This window comes from Poecilia mexicana, unplaced genomic scaffold, assembly GCF_051168715.1.
Source record: "Poecilia mexicana isolate PSO_F unplaced genomic scaffold, ASM5116871v1 scaffold_23, whole genome shotgun sequence".
NCBI classification, from domain to species: domain Eukaryota; kingdom Metazoa; phylum Chordata; class Actinopteri; order Cyprinodontiformes; family Poeciliidae; genus Poecilia; species Poecilia mexicana.
Genome location: NW_028263392.1, coordinates 17292501 through 17315203, shown reverse-complemented (window position 1 = coordinate 17315203; position 22703 = coordinate 17292501). Strand labels below are relative to the sequence as shown.

Below are 22703 nucleotides of genomic sequence, written 5' to 3'. Positions count from 1 at the left end.
GGAATGATTATCAAACATTCCTTTCATTGGTTGAATTATGCGTATACAAAACCAAAGGAGCGGATGGATTTGTATTATTTTAATGCTTAGTCAGCCTGTTATGTGTAAAGAAATGTCAATATATTCCCATCATTACCACCAGTCTGTTGTCAGGTGTGTTATTTGGGGTAAATGTCTAAACATTTGCTCAGGTAAATAATTAAACTCCTCACTGAACCCAGAGTAGATACTCTAGTCACACACACACACACACACACACACACACACACACACACACAGAGGTCTGTTACAGAGCAAAGGAGGGGTTTCAGCTCCATACAGATCCATTCCTGCTCATTATGGTGTTCCACAGGGCTCAGTTTTCATGTCATTCCTGTTTTCCTACCTGCTGACTGTTGGTCCCATTCTGTCGTCTTTTAAGGACAGTTTCTATCTTTGTTGCAGTGATAATATACAGTTCTTTATCTCTTTTCTTCCAAACTGCATATTTTACTGAACTGTCTGGATTGACTCAGTTTTCTTCAGCTGAGTTAAGAAAAAAAACACTGAAGTAATCTTTGCACTAGAAACACAACTGTAAAGATTAACCAGATGTTTGGGTCTCCTGGTTATCTGGTTAAATCCTCGGTTAGAAACCTTGAAGTGACCTTTGACTCAAGTTTTTCTCTGGAAAATCATGTCAAGTCTGGTTTGTTCTTGTTTTTACCATTTGAGAAATATTTCCAAACTTAGCCCTGTTATCTCTCGTCTTAATTCATGGTTTTGTTTTGTCTAGTCTAGATTATTGCAATGCACTGAACATATGTTTAATTAAAACCTCCCTAGATCTGTAGCAGTCTGTGCAGAATGTTGCTGTCAGGCTCCTGATTGGATCTTCATGTTTTAAATCAGCTTGTGCTTAAATTTGCTTTGTGTATTTGTTTTTCTGTTTGTTGAATCACTTTGGGATGTTTCTCTTGAAAGGTGCTTTATGAATATTTACTTTCCAGGCATCTTTTGGTCTGTCTTTGTTTTAACATTTCATGTAATTTTTGTTTCTGTCTTTTAGATCCTATATTTTTCAGACTGATCTTTTCTCTGTGTTGTGTTTCATTGCACCATAGATCTGTTACTGAGTGTGTCCTTTTTGTCCTCAGATTGTGTGGGCGGTTCTGGTTCCTCTCCAAAGAGCTCCACTTCCTGTTGGACCAATCGTCAGACTTCAGCTGAAGGTTATCGGCTGGATGAGGAGGATGAGGAGCAGACAGAGAGGTATGGCTTTAATTGAGCCTGCAGATTCTGGCTGCAGCGCCACACTCCAGCTGACTCTGTCAGTCAATCGGTTATTTCTTTCTTAAACACCCTGTGAACATGTTAAAGCCGTGCGGCTGAGTGCGCTGACTGCTCAGGCATTAGCCCTGAGGAGCGGGATTTATCGGGCCTGTTGTCGCCCAGCAGAGCTGACGACTCCAGAACCTCATCCAGGAGGCGAAGGGATGTCGAAAAACCAGGAAATCACAAGTAGCACTTAAATTATCCTGTTTCATTTCTGAACTGAGGGAAGTAAAGTCTTCATTATGTGTGTGTGGCGGTGTTTTCGAGTGGGGCGAGGTTACCATAGAGACTAGGCTGGTAATCCAGCAAGCTGTGGAAGACGGGGGAGCGGGTCTGAAGTGCTCAGCTTCATGGCGGCTTCTGAAAGCGTGCTGCCTCTTAGAGCCGCAGTCTTCATTACCTCCACATCCGCTTTTGATTGGCCGTGTTTATCCTGAGTACCTCAGGTGTGGGAGGCTCCACGGGGCCTCACGGGGCCCCAGCGGGCCCCCACCAATCCACGGCCAGCAACACTAAGTCTGTAAAGTTGCCTGAAAGAAAAATAAGAGTTTACCAGATATTATTGATGGTTCTGTTTCTGGTTTTTCACTTTTCACCTTTGACCCTGATGGGATCACAACGTCCAGCTGATGTTTCCATTGTTCGGGTTCTGCTGGTAACTGGACGGTCGGCTTTCTGTTGGCTTTGGGCTTCATATTGATTGAACTGGATCAGCTGCATGTCTTTGACCCGTCTGGTGACCCCGGTGTGACCTGGGCTCTGGAGTTGGCAGGGTTCTGGTTGTTTTGCTTCAGGCCGACATGAAAGATCAAAATGATCTGCTGAATGTACAGCAAATGAGAAAATGGCAAATTTTCAAAGTCCAAATCAGGTTTTAGTTTTTTTCATTCTCTCTTCAGATATTTAGAAGAAGAGAAATTCTCTCATCAAAGCCTTTTTAACTGGGAAAATTAAAATATTTTTTATGCTTATGTTCTGAGATCCAGATTAAAGTGACGACAAATGTTCAGGGTTATTAAATATTCACTGATTTCAAATAGTTTTACTTCTGTTTGTTTTCTACTGCTTCAAAAAAAAAAAAGCCCAAGCACTTAAAATAAAAACACACAGCTGTTTATTGGTTTCTGTAAAATGAGGTGAACAAACCTCCTAAAGTCACAAATCTGAGGAACTGCCCATCACCTAGCAACCCCAGGGAAGCCCAGCCGTCACCTAGCAACCCCAGGGAAGCCCAGCCGTCACCTAGCAACCCCAGGGAAGCCCAGCCGTCACCTAGCAACCCCAGGGAAGCCCAGCCGTCACCTAGCAACCCCAGGGAAGCCCAGCCGTCACCTAGCAACCCCAGGGAAGCCCAATCCGTCACCTAGCAACCCTGGCTGAGCTCCAGCACGTTTGGTCGGTTGGTTTTACCGTTGTGTATGCAGATCTGATCAGACTAAAATCTCTTTACTTAAGAATGATTTAGAGCAAACATAGACAGTTTATTGTGCAAATAACCAAAATTAATGGCTTAAAATATCGGCTCTAGTTAATTTACAAGGAACAATTTAGTTCAAATGGTGAGCTTAGGTGCTATAAACCATAGCTTCTGATTTTGAATGTAGTTGCAATAATAAATTTTGTGAAACACTGAGACAGATGGAAAACATTGATAGTTTCTCATCACCAGATTAAGCTCCAGGTCAGAGGGACCAGGAGCTCCCTCTGACCTGGAGCTCCCTCTGAAATATTCTGAGAATATAAATAACCATCTACTTCAGGATGTTTGGTTTTTTTAGACCTGGTTGCTTATTTCTGACGCTGGATCTGGCAACGCTGCAAGTGACAAAATAAAAATAGATAAAGCTTGAAATAAATAGACACGCCGATGCCAAACTCTCCTCTCTTCAAAAGGAAAATGACTTTTTATTTCATGTCCATTTTCTGATTTACTCTGACTTCCTACAGATGGTCTTAAATCAGATTCTAACAACAATCTGGAAGACGAACTGTAAATGAGGTTCAGCAGAAGCCAGCATGAATTTTGGTATAATGGCTAGAAATCCAACAGATGGTCATTTAACCTCAAAGTTTTCCTCGTTTTCTGTAATTATAAAAGCCAAAGAATCCTTCATTTGGGTTCTGGGGTGTTTACATCAGTAGAACTGAGGTTAAACAACGAACCGGATCATTCCTCTGCTGCCCGTTTTAAACTCAGCCTCCGATCAGTATAACCAGTAACCTGCTCCTGCAGACTGGGAACAGTTCCAGGTCTGAACAGCGACTGACTCCGCGCTGAAGTGGACTTTAAAGACCCGCAGGCTGCTGTTTCCTGCCGGGGAAATTCATTGGTCACCATTATGACACTGTGGAAACGCTGCGCTTTCATCTTGACTCGCCGTCCCGTCTTTATTCACCGTCTTTCTCTCTGATGCACACACATGCAAAATCAGCAGCTGAAAGCTTTTCATCGTCTGTCACACCTTCCTCCATCCCACCTGGTCCCTCTCTGACCCACATACTCCTGCTCTCTGCTTTTACAGCAACTTTTCCTCTTCTGCTGCTTTACTGCAGGAAGTCTCAGAATTTCATGGATTCAGCTTGATATTTGGAAACAAACTCTAACTTGTCCCTTTATGATGTACGTGCTGCTGCTAACGGGTTGGACTCCCTGAATCTATTCTGGCTCCACCACTTCCCTAAGGTCCCTAGCAGCGTTGGCTCACATGAGAAATCTTCTCTCTGGTTGTTTTTTATTTTTCAGACCGTTTTCTGTAAACCTCAGGATGGTTTTGGTTGAAGATCTCCTCAAACCAGCAGGTTCTTAAATACTTAGACCGGCCCGTTTGGTTCCAGCAACCCGGCTACGTTTAACATGGGCACCAGGAAGAGAAAGAAACAGTAATGATTGTATTTATAGGAACCTTTGAATTCGTTGCATCGCTGTGTTGTTATTGATTCAGTTTAATCTTCATTGAAACATCGTCACCACATCCAGATGTCTAACATATTGGTGTACCTAATAAAGTGGCCGAGTGTAGATATTCAGCTTTATTTGGGTTCAGACATTTACAGTTCAGCCTTTTTTCTTAGAGAAACTGCGATCTCCGTGATTTATGTCATCATCAGTGTTTCTAGCCTCAAGCTGAATTTCTTCCCAAACTGATAAACCAATTTCTGTATTTTTTTCTTTCATAACTTGTAACTTCATCAAGTGTCTCTGAAACAAAACGGTGATAGTTGCAGGCAATGAACACATCAGGTTATTTTCTGGTTTGAAAGCAGTCAATAAAAGTTAATAAAAGCAGTAAAAAACATTTCTGAATCGAACCGTTAGTATTTGAAGTTTAAAGGAGTCTGTCAGTCTTTACTGTTTAACTTTGATTAGTTCCTTTAAATAGTTTTACTCTAAGAATTTCTTTAAAATCAAGTTCTGTCTTTTGGCACAAATACATAAATCAGAAAATACTTTTCTGAGACTTCCAGGGTATTTTTGGCTAAATGAAATGAGTTTCAGTTCAGCGGTTACTAATCAAAGGAGAGAGGTCACTCTCCAAAATTTTCAGAAATATATTTACTACATATTTAACAAAGCTTAATGGGGAACTTCACCAATATTTCAGGGTAACTTACCTGAAGCAACAGGTCACTCTCACACTGCAAAAACAAAATCTAACTGTTTTTTTATCTAGTTTTTAGAGCAAATATATTAGTTCAGTTGAAATAAGACTTAACCTTTCAGATACAGGAGCTTATTTCAAGTCAGTAGTTCCTTTATGTGATGAAAAATGACTAGCTCCATTGGCAGATGATGTTATTTATAACATGGGGAATATCTCTTGTTATATGTGAATTTATCTGCCGATTGATCTGGTAGTTTTTCATCATTATTAAGGAATTACTGACATAAAACAAGTTCCTATTTCTTGCTGAAATGTTACTTGTAAGTTAGTTTTGTATTATTTCAATCGTACTAAGAAATTTGCTCCAACAAACTGGACATTTTTCCTGAAATGACAGAAAGTGTTTTTATGAATATTTCAACATATTTGTCCTGTTTCCATTAAACTTCATATGCAAGTAATAAATGTAGGAGAATCGCTAAAATAACTTTTCCAGACGGTTTCCATTTGACTTGGATAATAATAATATGAGGTTTATGGTGACAGCAGTTGTCATTTTGCATGTACAGCTCAGTTCAAGCAGGCCCTGCGGCTTTACAGATTTAATAACCTCCTCACTCTGTCCATGTTCCCCAGCAATACAGACCAATAATGCTGGCAAACATTATTAGCTAAACATTGATCTGGTGGGGAGATTTTCTTTGAGCAGTGAAGGCAAAAATATCCTTTTTTTTTTTTTTTTTTCGTGCATCCAATGAAATTGAAAAGCGAGAATGAGTCCAGTTACAGTTTTTGGTGTTCTGGGAATGAAGTTTAGATGGAGACATTTGTAGAAATGTACTTATTTTTCCAGTTTAATGTGGGAGTTAGAAATGTCAGAATATTTATCCAGATAGTTTCAGTCACATTCATCCTTTGTTAAATCAAGCAAATATGTTGGAGAAAAGTTTTAACAGTAGACAACAGCCGTCCATGGACTTCTAAAGTCTGCAAATGCTTGAAAACTCCTTCTAAAAATACCTACAACTTTGTGTTTTAACAGTCCAGATACCAAATATACCATAATATGCACCAGTGGAAACCGTCTCATCTGGACTGCAGAAGCTAACGGCTTCAGTCTCATCTGCCGTCTTGGGCTTTAGCCAATCAGAGCAAAGGAAAATGCTGCACCTGGATTGGCTGCTCTTCAAACATCAGCCAATAGCGAGTCAGGTAGCAATGCAGTTATACATTTTAACTTATTGTTTTAGTGGAAATTTGTTTCTTTGTAATTCCTCTCCTCGATTTCTGAAACCTTAATGAACCAAAATAAAACTTTCTGGATGAAGCATGTTGTCATAGCAACGCTGGGGGGTCTGGTGTGTTTTCACTGTCAGGATGACAAAATGCTCAACAGATGTTTAAATAAGTTTTTAATTGAACAGTACTACTTACTGCACATATTTACGTTACCCAGTGATAATTAAACGTAAATCTTTTTAGCTTTAACTTAAATTAACGCCTCAAAGTCTGAGTTTCTTGACGTTTTCTTCAGTTTTTCCTCTTCCATTCACTTCCAGATTGACTTGGATGAAGGAAGAATGAAATGAAAAGATTCATTAGTTTTAGAAGGGCTGAAATCCCAGTAAAGTGAGAATAATATGCGTTGACAGTGATTTGTCTGTACATTTTTCCCTCTTTTATTAAAGTGCCACCAGCCTGGCGTGTGAGCCTAACCCTAATTGTCTGTTTTCCTAATGTAAATGTGAGATTCTCATTAGGATAAGGTCAGCCTGGTAAAATGCTAATCGCTTGATATCATCTGAACCGTGATAAATTACGGGGAGCGGCCCTGAAATGCCATTTCTGGCCGGGGATAAAGCGGTTATTAGCTGGTCTTTTTAACTCTCAGAGGAGACGGGTCCAGGTTACAGAGAGGGGCCTAATGAGGCCCCGGGCCCTCCATCTGCAGCTTCCTGTTTGATAATATCTGCATACAGTTATGGCTTTTAATTGGAGCTTTCTGCTTTCTTCCTTTGAATTTCTTTGCTTCTTGTATTTCATCAAAAAATTCCCACATAATCGATAAAATATGACGATAGTGAGGAGGTAATTTGTGTGGCGCCACGCCCACCGGAGTGTAATTACGCTGCAGGACGTGTGCCAAACTCTGGCAGCGCTGCGGCTCTGACAACTTTAATTGGTAGTTGTCGTGTTTCCCTGTCTTCATTAGCAGCCTCAGACTACCTGCTTCTCCTCCCACTCACGTTCACCAGCGCCTGGTGAAAAGGTCGTTAGATCTGCTGGATTTAATCACACATAGTTCCCCCCGTCTGCCTTTGGTCCTCAGACTCGTCCATTCACAGAACCGGCTCCAGGAACATTCATTCACCGACTGCAGGTCATTCAGACATGGACTCTTCCTCCCAGTTTCAGCTTCTTCCTGGTTCCATCAGGAAACTGTTTTCTGTTTGAGTCTCTGACTTCCTGAGCTCAGCAGTAAACAGGATCTGCTCTCTGTGGCCAGAATAAACCTCTAATTTATTATTGAAGTAAGTTGACTTTCTTTCTTACACTGCAAAAACACAAAGTTTTACCAAGTGTTTTTTTTTACATAGTTTCTGTTGCAAATGTCTTGGTACACATAAAATAAGACAAAACTAACATACAAGAAACTGAAATCCTTAATGTTGATTTTAAAAATGTTAGTTACACTGGAATATTATTTCACTAATAAAAAGACGTTTTAACACTTTTTAAGTTAATATTAAGAACTTATTGATCTAAAACCAGCTCCTGTATCTTTTGCTGAAAAGCTGCTAGTTAGTTTTGCTTATTTCATTGTGCTGAGATATTTCCACAATAAACACAAACACTTGGAGATATTTTGTATTTTTGAATTTCAGTCTATTTGCACATTTCAGTAACACGGCAGTTCAAACTGCTTTACATCCTGGACACTTCAGATGGTCACCAAGTGGGAAATAAATCAAACATTACATTTTGTCAAATGTCAAAGTCATCAAATACAAACCAAATATGTTGATCCATTTACTGCTAACCAATGGCAGCTCTTTCATTTAAAGGAACTCAGTGTTTCAGCAGTTTTGCAGTTTTCTGGACTTTTGTTCCAGATTTGTTTGCATAGAAGCTGAATCTTACAGTTTGCTCATTTTACAGAAAACTTCAGTAAATATGGTTTACTGTGAATTCTCTCTGATTCACTGATTTCTGTTTTTAGGAGTTTTTTTAGGGTTTTGTGTTTTTACTTTTACGTGAGTTCTTGTATTGCTATTCTTGAGTAGATGATGTTTTTATCACACTCGGTGGATCATGTTTTATAGTTTTGCCACAAATGAAAGTTGCAGCTTCAGACGAGTTGCCGTGTAGATTTATCTGTGTGGGGAGAAAAAGGTGCGTCTGGCTGCATGGAGTTGAGCTCTTCCAGTCTGCTGCTGGTGAAGGAAGCCACTCTAGGTGGCCAGAGAGGAGCCATGCATTATTGAGGAAGGGCTTAGGGGGGTAAGACTGGATTAGTCTGATATTAACCTCCAGAGGAAGAGACAGGGAGGAGGATGACATGATGAGGATCACCTCTGGCCATTTAAACAGCTTTAATTAAATCCTGGATGGAGAGGCCACCACTCAGCCTCGGAGAATAAGAGCAGGAATCAAATGAGGAAGAAGAAGGGGATGAAAATGAGGAAAGCTGACATTAAGGTTGGAGAGAGCGAGTGGTGAAGGGGAAATTGGTGGAGAAAGATGGACGAGAAGCCAACAGGACGGCGGTGTGTGTAGCGGCGCGGCTTGCGGAGCGTCCCGCTGTGATGAGGCAGATTAATGAGTTAGCCTTTCTCCGTGCGGGTCACATGTGTGAGGCTGACAGGGACCGGGGCGAGCGGATAAATCAGCAGCAGAAATGAGATTTATAAAAACCTGATCTCCATCTCGACCTCCTGCCTCGCTCCCCGGCCAACTTGTCACCTTGTTGTCTTCATCTGCAGATCCTGGAGGGTCGACTGCAAATCAGCTCCTAATGTGTAAATATGGCCGACATGTCGGCTTTTCTTCATCTGGACTCTGGAACAAGATAATACAGTAACGTCTTAAACAGATCGACATGTTCAAGTTCAGTCCTTAAAGAATCCACAACAATCAGGCTGAAACGCTGCAGCCACGAAACAACACAGTGTTTAACCAACAGAATATTCTAGGCTATGAAGAATAACAGTCACACAGATTAGATCAACTTAAGTTCATTTCTTCAGATAATAGACATTTCTCATTGGTCCCTGTAGATCATATCTGAGGTTTGTTAGTCTAATCCAAGCTGGTTAGCATGTAAATTACCCCTTCGTATTTTCACATTTGTCCTGTAAAAACCAGAATGATTTTCTTAGGATTTTATGTTACAAATTCTGCCGTAGTTAGGAATAAATGTAAATATCAATAATCAGCTCAGTAAATGGATATATGAGCCTTTAGTTAAACAAAGCATGAGTAAAACTATTTTAATGAAATCAGGTGAAATGAAGAGCTTTATTATTATGACTTCCCCACAAATACAGGCAGTGTATTTTCCTCCAAGCAGACATAAAGTCCCTGCAGACGCTGGAGGAACAAAGTGTTGATGCATGAATCCGACATGGCCGGCTCAGAAAGCGTCTCCGTTTGGTTTCTTCCTCCCTCTGTGAGGAAACTCGCTGCTGGGGCCAGCCTCCAAACCAAATGAAAGCAAACTGCCTCAGCTTGAGTTTCTGAGCTCTTTCTGTCAAAAACCCAACTTATTGCTGGGCTGTTTTCTTTGAGTCAGATTAAATTGTAAGATGGGGTATTTTGTTCCCCCTGAAGTGACGGCGCTCCGTCTGAGCAGCCAGCCACCAAGCTTTTAAAGAAACGGCGTCAATCCAACACTTTCATTACCTGCAGAGCAGGAGTCAACAAAATCAGAGCTTTTATGCCCAAATTTTGACCTGCACCTCATTCTACCTGCAGGAGGCGCTCTGATCAGCCAGCAGTGAAGGAGTGCAGCTTTTAACAAGAGTTATTAAAGTATTTTAATAAGTGAAGCCACAGGGAGGCCTTTGATTAACCGCTCTCCGCCTCGCCGACTCCACCCGCACACACTGATCAGAGCCGAGTGTTTATTAGTTACACACACACACACACACCCTACAGCCAGGTAGGAAGAGGTAGAGATAAAGAGAGCGTCACTCCTTTTAGCTGGTTTTTAATAAGATACGTGTCAAAAGTTCAATTAAGTAAACTTTCACAAACAAATTTAAAAGTTTTAGTTTTAAATGGAGGCTTCTAGTGACTGTCACACCTAAGATCAAATAATTTTTAGACCTATGATTCAAGTTGAGTTTTATGGTTGCAGGTTAATCAGATATGGAAAACGTTGTTGAACATGTATTTAGGGGTCAGACGAGCTGAAAACTTCTCAGAGTAATTTCTGACAACATGAAGCTCATTTCCAGTCACGCCTGTTGAATCGGTGCTGGGTGGCGTTAAAGCAAAGAGACGTAAATGAACAACTTTCAACACTCCCTGGTTCTTCAGTGTCATCTAGTTTACAGAGTGCCAACGTTCAAGAGGCCAGGTCTCCATTTGTTTAAATTATTTTTGTGTTTGACATAATTAGAAAGTGTAGAATCCAATGGAGAAAGTTAATTGTTAATTCTGGAAGTTGTGGACTACAGTTCAACTCCACTGATCCTTTTATCACTGCTTTATCCCACTGCTGGTGCACACTCCAGCGGAGCCGCATGCAGTGTAAATCAGAGGTTGATGAATCTGGAGCTTCTGTCTTTGGTGCATCTACCTAACAAAAGGTTTTGAAATTGGCACATTTCTATCATGCAGATCAGTTTTTAAATTGTCAAATTGTGCAATTACATGGTCAGTGGAAAGGCTGCTACTGTTGGGCCTATTTGACAAACAGAAATGTGAACACCAAGGAATTTAGATGAGCTTCATTTATTCTCCGTTTTCTACAAAGGTGAAAATAATCTTACCCTGGAAGCTTTTAAAATTATTTCTGCAACAACATATTTCAGATTTGCTTTCATTTATTGAAATCTGAGGGCGAAATGAGGAATTATCAGGAGAATAAATTCCTGCTCCAAACAGTAGAAAGGATTCTCCAGGCTTCCTTTTCTCATGTAAAGTCAAAGGAAGATGTGGGCTGTCAGGCCGCCTGAGCTCACAGCTTCATCTAGAACAACTGAAACGCATCTGTTCCATCAAACAGAATGAAAAACGCTGCTGAAACACATCCAGTCAGGGTGCTGATTTAAATATGACCCCTGCTGCAAAACCACATGTGAAAATCAAGTCAAGTGAATCCATTGCAGACTTTTAAAGCAGAACTCCACCAATTTACTGCAGCACAGCTCTCCTTTATCACTGTCAGCACAAGCAGATCATGTTTCCTTCCTGCCTTCGTTAGCAACAATGCAGCTACAGCAACTGAATCAGAGGCATTTAGAGAATGCTTGCAATATTCATAATCGAGTTTATCATAGTAAACAAAACGCCTCAGATTTTATCTTTAACATAAATGTGTTGTGATCTGTGTTTTCTGTGTATTTATTTAGAGGTTTTTCTGTGTTTATTAGCCTGTTCCCGGTGAGTCTCGGTCTTCCCTGTTGGTTGATCCCAGCTGTGTCTCGTTTCTTTGGTTACCCTCCCAGTGTATTTAGTCGGATCCTTGTCGTGTGGAACCAGCCTATTTCCCGGTGCCGTCGTGCGTCCTGTGCTCGTTGTGTTCCCCGTTCTTCTGTCCCGTTGACATTTAACATTAAATTCATCATCATCTTCATCACAACCTGGGTCTCTGCGTCTCTCCTCACCACCTCATCCACACATCATGACAAAATGATGTGTGGATCAGAGATATTTCTATAAAATATCTCTGATAAACCAAAGATGTGCAGACACAACAGTCTGATCATCTGTGGAGGGTTTATGTCAAAAACAAAAATGTTTCTCATTGTTATTTGCATGTCTGTCAGCAGATTCTTTACTTGGAGAGTTGGTTTCAGTAAAACCAAAAATTACAAATGTCTTCAAAAACCCTCAACATTGTAAAAATGCAAGATCAGTGCTGAGAAAATGACTGGAATCGCGGCAAACGAATCTGACTGAAGCGACGCTTAGACAATCAGAAAGTGAGGTGAAGGAAACGTGGAGAGGAATCCCAAATCCAGAAAGAACAACGCCGTGGAGGGCCGGAAAGGCTGGTGAACGTTGGAGATGTTTAGTTTCTCCTTTTTAAATATTGTCCATGAACCATCGCCGTTGCTTCTTCTCAGGCGGCCATGTTGGTTTAATCTGAACACCAGTTTGGTCAAGAGAGGTTATGTAAGATTTGTCATCTGACTGGTGAGCTTGCTTGTGTTTGCTGTGTTTGATCCCCACACATGTATGAATAAAACCTGCTGTCTCCATCAGGTCTCAGGTTTTTAAAATCCACTGAGAGGTTTAAATGTGAACCAGACATAGTGCAGGCAGTCTGCAGTCAGACCTCTTTTGTTGTAAAACTAGTCAATTCAGTGTTTGACAGCTGTTATTTTTCTAGTCACAATAAATAATTACCTCAGTGCTGTGCAAAATAATCAGTTTAAATAGAAAAACCTATTATTTTAGACTAACTCAGATGATGTTTTCTCGTCCTGCGTAAGCATGTGGTGACAGTAGAGAGCAATATTTTCATTTTCTTTCCCCAGCTCCTCGGCCGGCCAGTGCTTTGTGCTGTAACATGTTGAAATCAGACGTTCTTTCTTCCTCCTCTAATGTAATCCGTGAGCGCGTTAGCATCCTGCTGTTCCTGCTGGACACCAGCAGCGTTTCTCAGACGAGTCCCACCAGCAGCAGATTGGATCTTCCAGGTCTGGGCTGGTAGCAGCGGGGCTCAAAGGTTAATAAGGTTGTTTTTAAAGATTCACTTAACCAAAACTCTTATTTATGGATGTAAACAGAGCAGCCAACAACGACTGACCCGCCTCATCTGTCTCTGACAGCAGAGGGATGACGGACGCAGCGGGGCGTGTTGGTAACTCTACAGAAATGCAGTGCAACTCCAGCTTTTCCTTTCAGATGATTAAAGGAGAATCAGAGGGTGGCAGGACAGGTGAGCTCTCCATCTGAAGCTGGTAAACGAAGGCATGAGCGCTAGCATTTCCCCAGGGAGGCATCGCTTTTCAATCATGGCTGCCCTGCTGAAATCATGTGCAACTTGACCAAGCTCACTTCTAGTTTGGTTTGTTCGTCTTTAGAGGGTTTCTCTAACTCGACAATAGTTTTATTCATGTTTACAGTGTTAAGCTCAGATAAAATCAGCTGTCAGTGGAGAAAATGGAGCAAATATTGTGAAGTGTAAGGAAAATATCTGGTTTTAGATGGAAGTCTGCTCTGGAGAGCATGTTGATAATTACGTTGTTATATCTGTGTCACAAATCAAAGTGTGCAGTGAGACTGATCTGAGCTCATATCTGTGAGAACAGACAATAATTTGTCATGTTTAAATTTAAATCTCATACACACTCGTTCAGTTTGTGTTCTGGCATCGCTCCTTTGACTCTCCTGCTCCCTCTGCGTCTCATGACTTAAACTTTATTGTTTCCTGACAAATTCTGCATTTGCTTGGATTAAAACCCCCAATTACAACCAGAAAATGAAAATAATTTACCAACCAGCAGAAATAATCAAACACGAGAAAATGATCAACTAAACGCTTTAATTTTGATGCGTTAAGAATGAAAATATGGTTGCTCACTTTCTCTGTTTGGAAGTTTCTAACATTTCTTGAGCTGCCACGTCTAAAATATATTTTACACATTAGCAACTATAAGTTATTCACTCCATAAATGGGAGCTTTATGATTGAATTGTTTCAATCAGATGTGACGTTTTTTTTTGCTTTTTCAGAAGAAATTGAATAATTTCGCTAAGTTAGGGAAGGGACATCTAACATCTCTGCAGACCCCACACATGCTGGACACAGAGCTGATGTAGTGTGGGGATGATTTCATTCAGAAGGTTTTCTCAGCTGAAACCTTTCAGTGGAGCGCAGCGTCAGTCTGTTTTTTCTAAGTGATGATTATAAACGCTGGTATTAATGGAACATTTTTCATCCGGCGTTATAGAAGCAAACTGATGTAAACAAGCGCGTAGCGACCAGGCTGAGAGCGCTGATGATGCAGTTAAAACGTTAAATGATGCATGATGGAATCTTCCAGCAGTTAACAAGTTAATTAGAGGATTGTTTCATAAAAATAATAAATGAACATGAAGCAGCTCATGCTGTGCGTTTAGCTTGGATGATTAAGCCTCCCAAGCTTAGTCTATACATTAATTCACTTTGGAAATAAACACTGTATGTAGTAATTATTCCCATTGTTTCCATTTTAACTCCGTTTAGATCAGAAATATTCACAGTACAGAGTTGGTGCCTCCAACTGGGACTGGTAGTTTTCCTGAAATAGAGCTTAAGAAATCAGCCATAACATTATGACCACTGAGAAGAGAAAACAACTTCAGAGGAAACTGGGTCATCAACAGGAACATTGGACTTTCCACTTTGCGATTGCAGTTTCTAATCTGCTGGTTGGGTTCCTCCATCTTGGTCCAACATGTCCTCTCTGGTCTCGTCCTCCATCCGGATGCAGCTCTGCTAACCTCAGTCTGGTGGCCATCTTGTTTCTAGAGAGAAGAGGCTTTCTCCTTCAACCTTTCCAGGCAGCCAGACTGTTCAGGGTCATGACCTTTAACCTTTAGCCTTCTAACTGGGGCCTGTGGAGTCTGAGATGGAGCTCCTGGTTTTCCTCTCTGCAGGATGTTGAACTTCTTATAGGTTGGAAGGTTTCTAGAAATCTTTGGCTGTGAAGGAGGACCAATGGATGCTTGTCTAAGCTCATTGCTGATGTTTTTCCATCTTGGCATCGTCTCCCAACTGCAGAGCCGTTCACATGCAGATTATCTATTAACCTAAAGCTCCAGGCTGCTTCTTTATCCTGTAAAAGCAACAAGAGTCTTTTTAGGTTGGAAACATGGATGACCATTAAGAAAACTGGAGAGTCATCAAGTACGGATCTCTGGTCAGCTTTGGCACCAAGACCAACACAAACCTCCAGCAGGAGGGCGATGCTGGTCTTACACGTCTCCATGAAAACAATCATTCCTGACACCTGAAGTCTCTTTCAAATGCTTAATGTGTTCTGTATGTTTTTAAAAAAATGGTTTGAGACAAAAAAAGCAAAATGTTTTGATTTGAGCAGAAGCAAACTTTTTCAAGATGAGACATGATGTCTGGAAGCTGTTAGATTCAGGTGAAATGATGTTTTCCAGATCTGCTGGTTTCCAGAGTGGCAGCCTGCAGACGTTTGAGCTGAAATGGTAAAACTGGAGCCGAGGCAGAGGGAAATGGCTGACTCTCTGGACTCATTGAAAATGTAATTCCAAACCAAGCGTTTCACTTGTTTACCTGGATGTGTTTATAAAGACTTGTTTCTGGATGCAAACCCATCCATGTTTCAAACCCAGATGGCCAAAACAAACAGCTGGAGCTACTTGTAGTTTCTAAAGAAGCAGAACCAGAGGCGTCCAAATGGCCGACTGTCCTCTGGCAGAACCGCTGGCTGCCGTCCTCCAAGGCAGCTTGGTTTAACGCAGAGACACTAACAAGCTCCCACAGCTCCCAGTCTGACCACGAGCCGGGCTGCACACACCGCCGCAGTCAGCTGATAGCAGCCAGCCTGCCAACCTCTACTGGTCTGGCAGCTGCAGGTTCTGGTCTCAGTCTGCTGGATGACGCTCATGAGCAGCTGTTCCACCTCAGCTCCTCACAGATCCACAGAGAGGCTCACTTTTTTCAATTTTATCTGTGAAGATGTAAAACATTACCACTTAGAGAGGTTTAGGGCTCTGAACTCTATCGGTTCTTACAAATGTTTCTAGAAACTGGAAGTTATTTTCTTCAGAATGAGGCTTAAATCTGAGCAGAAATGCAGAAATGAGTCAGCACTCCACACCAAACTGATGCAACAATGCCTGGTCACGTCTGCAGGATTTGTTTTAAAAAAAACAAATTAAAAAAAGGAAATCTATTTTATTTGCACAGCTCGGTTTGTTTTACAGCCGCTGCTCCTGTTGAGTTGGTCTGTTTCACTGTGAAGCATCGGTTCGGTCTTCGCGATCGGCGGTTCGGTCTTCGCGATCGGCGGTTCGGTCTTCGCGATCGGCGGTTCGGTCTTCGCGATCGGCGGTTCGGTCGTCGCGATCGGCGGTTCGGTCGCCGCGATCGGCGGTTCGGTCTTCGCGATCGGCGGTTCGGTCTTCGCGATCGGCGGTTCGGTCGTCGCGATCGGCGGTTCGGTCTTCGCGATCGGCGGTTCGGTCGTCGTGATCGGCGGTTCGGTCTTCGTGATCGGCGGTTTGGTCGTCACAATCGGCGGTTCCGTCGTCACGATTGGCGGTTCGGTCGTCACGATCGGCGGTTTGGTCGTCACGATCGGCGGTTCGGTCGTCGTGATCGGCAGTTCAGTTGTTGTGAAGCGTCTGTTTGGTTTCTGTGTGAACGGCATCGTTTCTCTCTGCTGGTATTTCATATCGCTGTCCTGTCATGCAGAATGGATGAAGTTTCCTCTTAGCGCCCCACCGTGTTCCCCAGCTATCCAGATCCCTGCCACCCAGCAACGTGACTCCCGGCTCTGAAATGGGGAGAAGAACGTGATTGAACCTTTTCTTCCTCGCCGCTCGTCGCGCCGTGATTGGATGTTTTTATCTGCCTGTGTGGAGAGCGAAGGGGGCGAGGAAGAGGAGGCAGGAGGATGAAAGGCCTCTTTCACTTCCTGTTTCCTCCTTTCAGGCGGCTGAGGCGTCCCGTCGGCTGGACCTGAATGGGAGAGGTGACGCTATCTGTCCCCTTCCTCCCAAACGACCCTCGTCTTCATCTTCATCTTGACGTTGAATCGACCCGTTTCTACTCTTAAACAAAGCGCCTCCGCCACAGCGAGGCTAAAGGAAACCGAAAGCTTTACTTCACATCCCCCTGAAGACCGATCCCATCAGGAGATCGGTTGGTAGTTTACAGAGAAGATCCAAGCTTTGGTTCTGGTTCATCAGAAATGGAGCAAACATTCAAACAAACTGACACTGAAAACTTTGGATTAATCACAAACATCTCAGTAGTTTTAATTAGAATTAGTTGTTTATTGGATGGATCTCATTACTGATTGGCTGAATCCCCACCTGTCAGAAAGAGCAGGAGCTTCTTAAAGAGACAGGGGCCCAATTTCAAAGTTATATTCTTTTAAGTCATATTTTATTTCTTAAACTACTGAAGGTAACATAATTACTTTATTGTTCTATAAGAAACACATAATACCCTTAAGTTGGCAGCCTTTTTAAAGGGAGTCTTAAAGTTTGATTGGATTTCAGTTGTTTACGGCTGATCCGGTCCAGAACCACTTTGAATACTGAAGCCCATCATTACTAGAGAGTCGGGTAGCAACTAGTTACATTTACTTGAGTAACTTTTTTGAAAAAATGTACATTTACTGCACTGTACTTTTTACTTGAGTAGTTTTGTTATGAAGTATCTCTGCTCTTGCTTTAGTAAAATTTTCTTCCCACTGAATGAAAAACAAACATGTTGTAACCAAACATTCACCAGGCAGGTGTGTGACACAGACACACACCTGCAGTTTTTTAGTTTAATAAATTTTTGATTGAAAAAATTTGATTTGTAAACATTTTCTTTTGCCTAATTTAATTTTTTTGTTACTTATTTAAATTATTATCATTTTGGTCCTTAAAACATTTCTGCTAAATTTAATATCTTGGTCCATCTAATGATGTAAGTTTTAAATCTTAGATGATTGATAATTTGGACAGTTACTCAGTACTTCAGTAAACTTTTTACCAAATACTTTTATACTTGAATAATTTCTTAGATGGCTACATTTTACTTGGGTATATTTTCTGTTACTAGGTAACAGATTTATTGTTTTGAGAGAAACCAGTAGAAAAGGTAGAGCTGGAAAGTCCTGGGTCTAGTCAAAGTCCAAATCTTGATCTCACTGCGATGCTGTGCAGGAAAGTCAAACGTCTCCCAGCTGACAGTGAGCAGTGGGATGAACTTTCTTTATGATGAAGTTGAACCTTTCAGGTTCCTTCAGCTCCTCTCCCAGTTTCCTGTGGGGTCGCCTCTACTTTGTCGCCATGGCGCTACGTTTTGGTAGATTAATTATAAAAACACATATAGATTACCTTTAATTTAAAGACAAATGTTCCCTGGATGGATTTATCTATAGTATCAGGTCTGCAGCGCTGCTGCTGTCTGAGTCCGATTGAAATCCAGCTCCATCCTGCAGAAACGTGTCGTCATGAAAGGTGCAGCTGTCCAGGCTGAGGCGTGTGTGTGTGTGTGTGTGTGTGTGTGTGTGTGTGTGTGTGTGTGTGGGGGGGGGTGTGTGTGGGGGTGTGTGTGTGTGTGTGTGTGTGTGTGTGTGTGTGTGTGTGTGTGTGGGTGGGTGGGTGGGTGGGGGGTAGTGGAGGTGGGAACAGAAATTAGCAGGGAGTCAAGTTGAGAGGAAAGAAAAGGTGTTAAAAGCTCTGCAGTGGAGAGAGAAAGGATGCTGGCAAACGCCGAGCAAGAGAGATTGGGTTAGCAGATATGTTTAAAGGGGAGCACAGGAGATGGATAAGAGGAGGGGGCCGGGGGGCGAGCGAGGGCGAGAGATAATGAGAGCGAGGAGGAGAGAGAGAGAGCGAGCGGAATGAGAAGATAGAGACGATTTCCTATTCCGTCAGACACACTGAGGCTCATTCATTATATTCCCCAGGCAATTACCCAGGCCACCTGCTTTGTCTCTCTCCTCATTGTTTCCGTCTCTCTGTGTCTCCGTCTTTCCCTCCGTCTTTCTCTCCGTCTCTGTCTGTCATTCTCTCCTCCGCTCTGGTGTGATCCTTCCTGTTTTGCCAGCTCTCCTCATTTCTGGCTGCTTCTCCTTGCATTGTCTCCGTCCTCCCGCTCCTTTCTGCGTCGGCTTGTTTAATGTGGAAAAAGCTGGCAGATTGGTGTGTGTGAAAGTGTGTGTGTGTGTGTGTGTGAAGCCAGCTTTGCATTTAGCAGGATGCAACGTCCAGCTCAGATCTGTAAATTTGTCTTAAAAAACCAAATCTGACTGAATTTCTGGAAGGAAAAAATGGACCCTGTATGGCAACAGCAATCACCTCAATCTTCCATCTGAACTGCGTGAAGAATGCACTTCAGATTCCATGTGGAGCAGCAGCAGGGGGTCTATTATTGCATTATTTGAAGTGTCACTTCCATCCTCCTAAAATTATCACAGCTGAATTAAATTCTGAGTAAAACGGGCTGCTGAGATCAGCCATCAAACTGTGACACCCCGTGTTTATCAAGATGTTTCCTCCATTGTTTCTCTACTTCCTCTCCTCTGGAAAGTGTCTGAATCTGCCTCAGACGAAGATAATCAGAAAGAGAAAACGCCTTATTTCCTCAAGCCTTCTCCATCTACTGTCTCTAAAAGTAGAAAAATGAAGGAAAAGTGGGCGGCAGAAAGACTGAATCAGATGTCAGTTCATTTTTTTACTGAATTGGACAAAAAGGACTGACACATGGGGAAAAACTCAATCTTTAACAGTCCTGTCACTTCTGAAGCAATGGGAGAGATAAACTGCCACTTTTCTAACTTCCTGTCATGGCTAACTGTGCTGGAATCCTTATTAAAGTGTTACTCTGTTCATTTTTACCTTAATTTCAGGGTCTGCAATTAATCACATTTTAATTAAACTATACTGATAAAATCAGCAACATTTTCAATTAAAAACCATTTTTGCTGCTAAATTATTGAATAAACAGATAAATGAGCTAAACAAAAACATATTTATAGATTTTAATCTTCTGGTTCTTCAACCATCAGATTGGAGCAAAGTGAAGCTATGCAGCTTCTTTAGACTGAGGATGCTGACGTTAGCATTAGCAGCATGGTTAGCATTCAGATGATATCCAAGGCTTGAATACCTTCAGTGATATGCTAACTCCTTGAACACAACAACAGTGTTTTCCAGATCAGATCGGTTCAGAAACTAAACCTCAGTGGGACCAGAGAAGTGAATTTGTCGTCTATCACTGTTAGCAGATGTGGCCTGTGCATCAGAAATACAGGCGTACCAGAAACACAACACAAAGGGTTCCAGCCTGGGACGTTTTTAATGTAGAATCTCTCTAATGATCCTAGATTATCTATCTTCTCTGTAAGTGTTTGTTTAGCAGATGAGTAGCATGACTTTCCTTCAGCATCGTAGCTGTTAGATCCGTTCCAGCAGCTTGTCCTGCTGCTGTGATGTAAGGGTCTGTCTCCCTGCGGGTCAGAGGTCGGGTCCCAGCTGCCCGCCGCCCAGCAGGGGTCCGCGGCTCCGACAGGCCGACGTGGTGCCGGGCCGGCCGAGGTGTCATTAGCAAGCAGTGGGTCCTAGCATTAGACCTCATTACTGCTCTCTGATGGATCGGCCCAGATTACATCCTGGCAAAGAAAACGGGGATGGGAACAACTGGAGCGCCTCTACCGCCACCATTTTCTCTCATTTTTCACTTTCTTTGATGGAAATATTAAAAAAATAAACCTAAGTATGAGAAACTGCTCTGATCTGCAGGTAAACATCATTACTGCACATTGTTTTATGCAGCAGCGCTGACTGCACTTTATCTGGAGCAGAGACATTAAACACAAAGGAACTCTTTCTAAATATTTCACTGTGAATCTTTAAATGCTTCCTTATAAATAAAATCATTTCAGCAGCTGGAAGCAGCTCAGATTCTGCAGGTTTCTGGTCCAACAGGAGAATATTCTGCTAATCCTCTGGATTGTTTGGATCATAAATTCATATTTTAATTAAACCAAATCAGGCTATAGTATCAAACATAAAGCAAGAATTATGCTTGGACTATAAATAATAAACTAGGCGGTTGTTTTTCTGCTGTTTGCATAAATTGCGAGCCATCTATAACCCCGTTCATAAATCCACATTCCAGCAGAGAGAAGCATGGCTGCAGGCGCTGCATCGCCCACACACACCGGGGTTGTGTTAGCTGGGCAGAAATAACTCCGTCTCTCCGCGTTCGGCTGAGTGTCGCTGACGTCTTCGCAGCTTCTCCTCTGCAGGGAGCTGTGCTGTTAGCATGCAGTCTGTGACCCCGTGTTCTGACCCAAACATCTCAGCTCAGGCTCACTACGAACGTCTTGCTTCACAGTCTCCATTGGATTTGTGTCTGGACTTTGACTGGACCATTCTAGCACCTGGACTTCTTTTCCTGTATTCTGCAAAGTACATATAATTGTTTTTTCTCAATTTTTCTCCACTTATTTCATAAAATACATTTAGAAAAGGCCATTTTAACATTTGGTGATGCATTGATACAAAGAATATTTCTGTCTGGATGTTCAGTCTCAGTCACACAGTGACGACTCACTTCCAGACTAAAGCCCAACATATCAGCATCACTTCTCTGACTGAACCAGCAGGAACAATGAGGCTCATTTCATGAAGCAGAAACATAAATTCAGTCTAAACTTTCCTGTTTTATAATCATAATCCATGCTGGATTAAATGTCATCCATGAATGATGGTGGATTTTTATTGAGTATCCTCAGGTTCTATTGGCTCTGACGGTTTGTTGACGTGTCGATCATCCAGACCAGCCAATGAGCTGCTCAGAAACTGTTGACACGTCTGACAGGAGAACTGAACTCTGACCTGCAGACACCAGGGAGGAGGATTTGACTCTTGTTGCTAAAACAATAATTAACTGGAATGACAGTTTATGGATTGATGGTTGGATACGTGGAAAAATAGACTCAAAGAAAAAAGTAGAGGAATTTCATTTGGAGCCCAAATGGTTCATTTAGAAGAATCACCAGAATCTCTTTACTGCTTTGCTTACATGTTGGTCCAGTAAATGATCAGAACCTGTACTGTAGGTGTTTTGTAATGTGACCGTAGGATTTTAAAGGTATATTGACGTAACAAAGTGCATTCTTCACTGTCAGCCATCTTGGTCAGTGACATGAGTGATTCTCAGACCTCAGGGTTATTCTGTACAGTCCTGCCTTTATCTTGAGTCAATCTTGTAACGCTGAAGGTTTATTAAACATCATTTTCCATCGACTCTCAAAAAGAGGTCCAGAGGTTAAGGGGTTAACTGCAGCGCCCCCTATAGTCTGGACTCCTGCGATAGCATCGTGTTTAGACTGGAGGTTTCAACAGAGCGTTTCAGAAACATTCTGGCTTACTGCGTTTCCTTCGCCCTGCCGGGTGGCTCCTGCTGATTGGCTGGAGGCTGCTCTCGTTTGGAGGTCTTCGTTGGGCCTGCAGCTCGGCTCCGGGCGGCTCTAGATGTGGACCGCCACGTCGCCTGGAGCTGCCGCTCATCAAGGCCACTGAAGCGTTTCTGAGCTGGAGTAAAAAACAGATACTTTATGGTTTTAGAAAGCAATCTTACACACGGCCCAGAAAACACGCAGCACTCTGCTTCCCCCTCCGTACACTTAGCACCTCACCCCCAGCCCAAAACTCACACCATGGGAAGCTGTTACCATGGTTACAGCTGGCAACCGCACCACTCTGTCCCTGGCAACCCAGCACCCAGCGTCTCCGCCACCGATCCCGCCGGTTTGCTCTCGTTTCATCCGTCTCTATCGCTGCTTTCTGCCCCCCACCTCCTGCCTGGGCCGGGTCTCTGAGGCGTTTTACCCCCCACCCCTCCGCTCCGTCTCGTCGGACT

General features: G+C 42.4%; 1 long non-coding RNA gene across 1 annotated transcript in view; it reads left to right on the top strand.

The window, feature by feature from the left end:
• LOC148152549 (uncharacterized) overlaps window positions 1-22703 on the top strand; it is a 55664-nt gene that overhangs the window by 386 nt on the left and 32575 nt on the right. Inside the window, exon 2 of the long non-coding RNA XR_015762128.1 lies at window positions 1137-1251. This is a non-coding gene — a long non-coding RNA (uncharacterized LOC148152549). The remainder of the gene's footprint in view (window positions 1-1136; window positions 1252-22703) is intronic.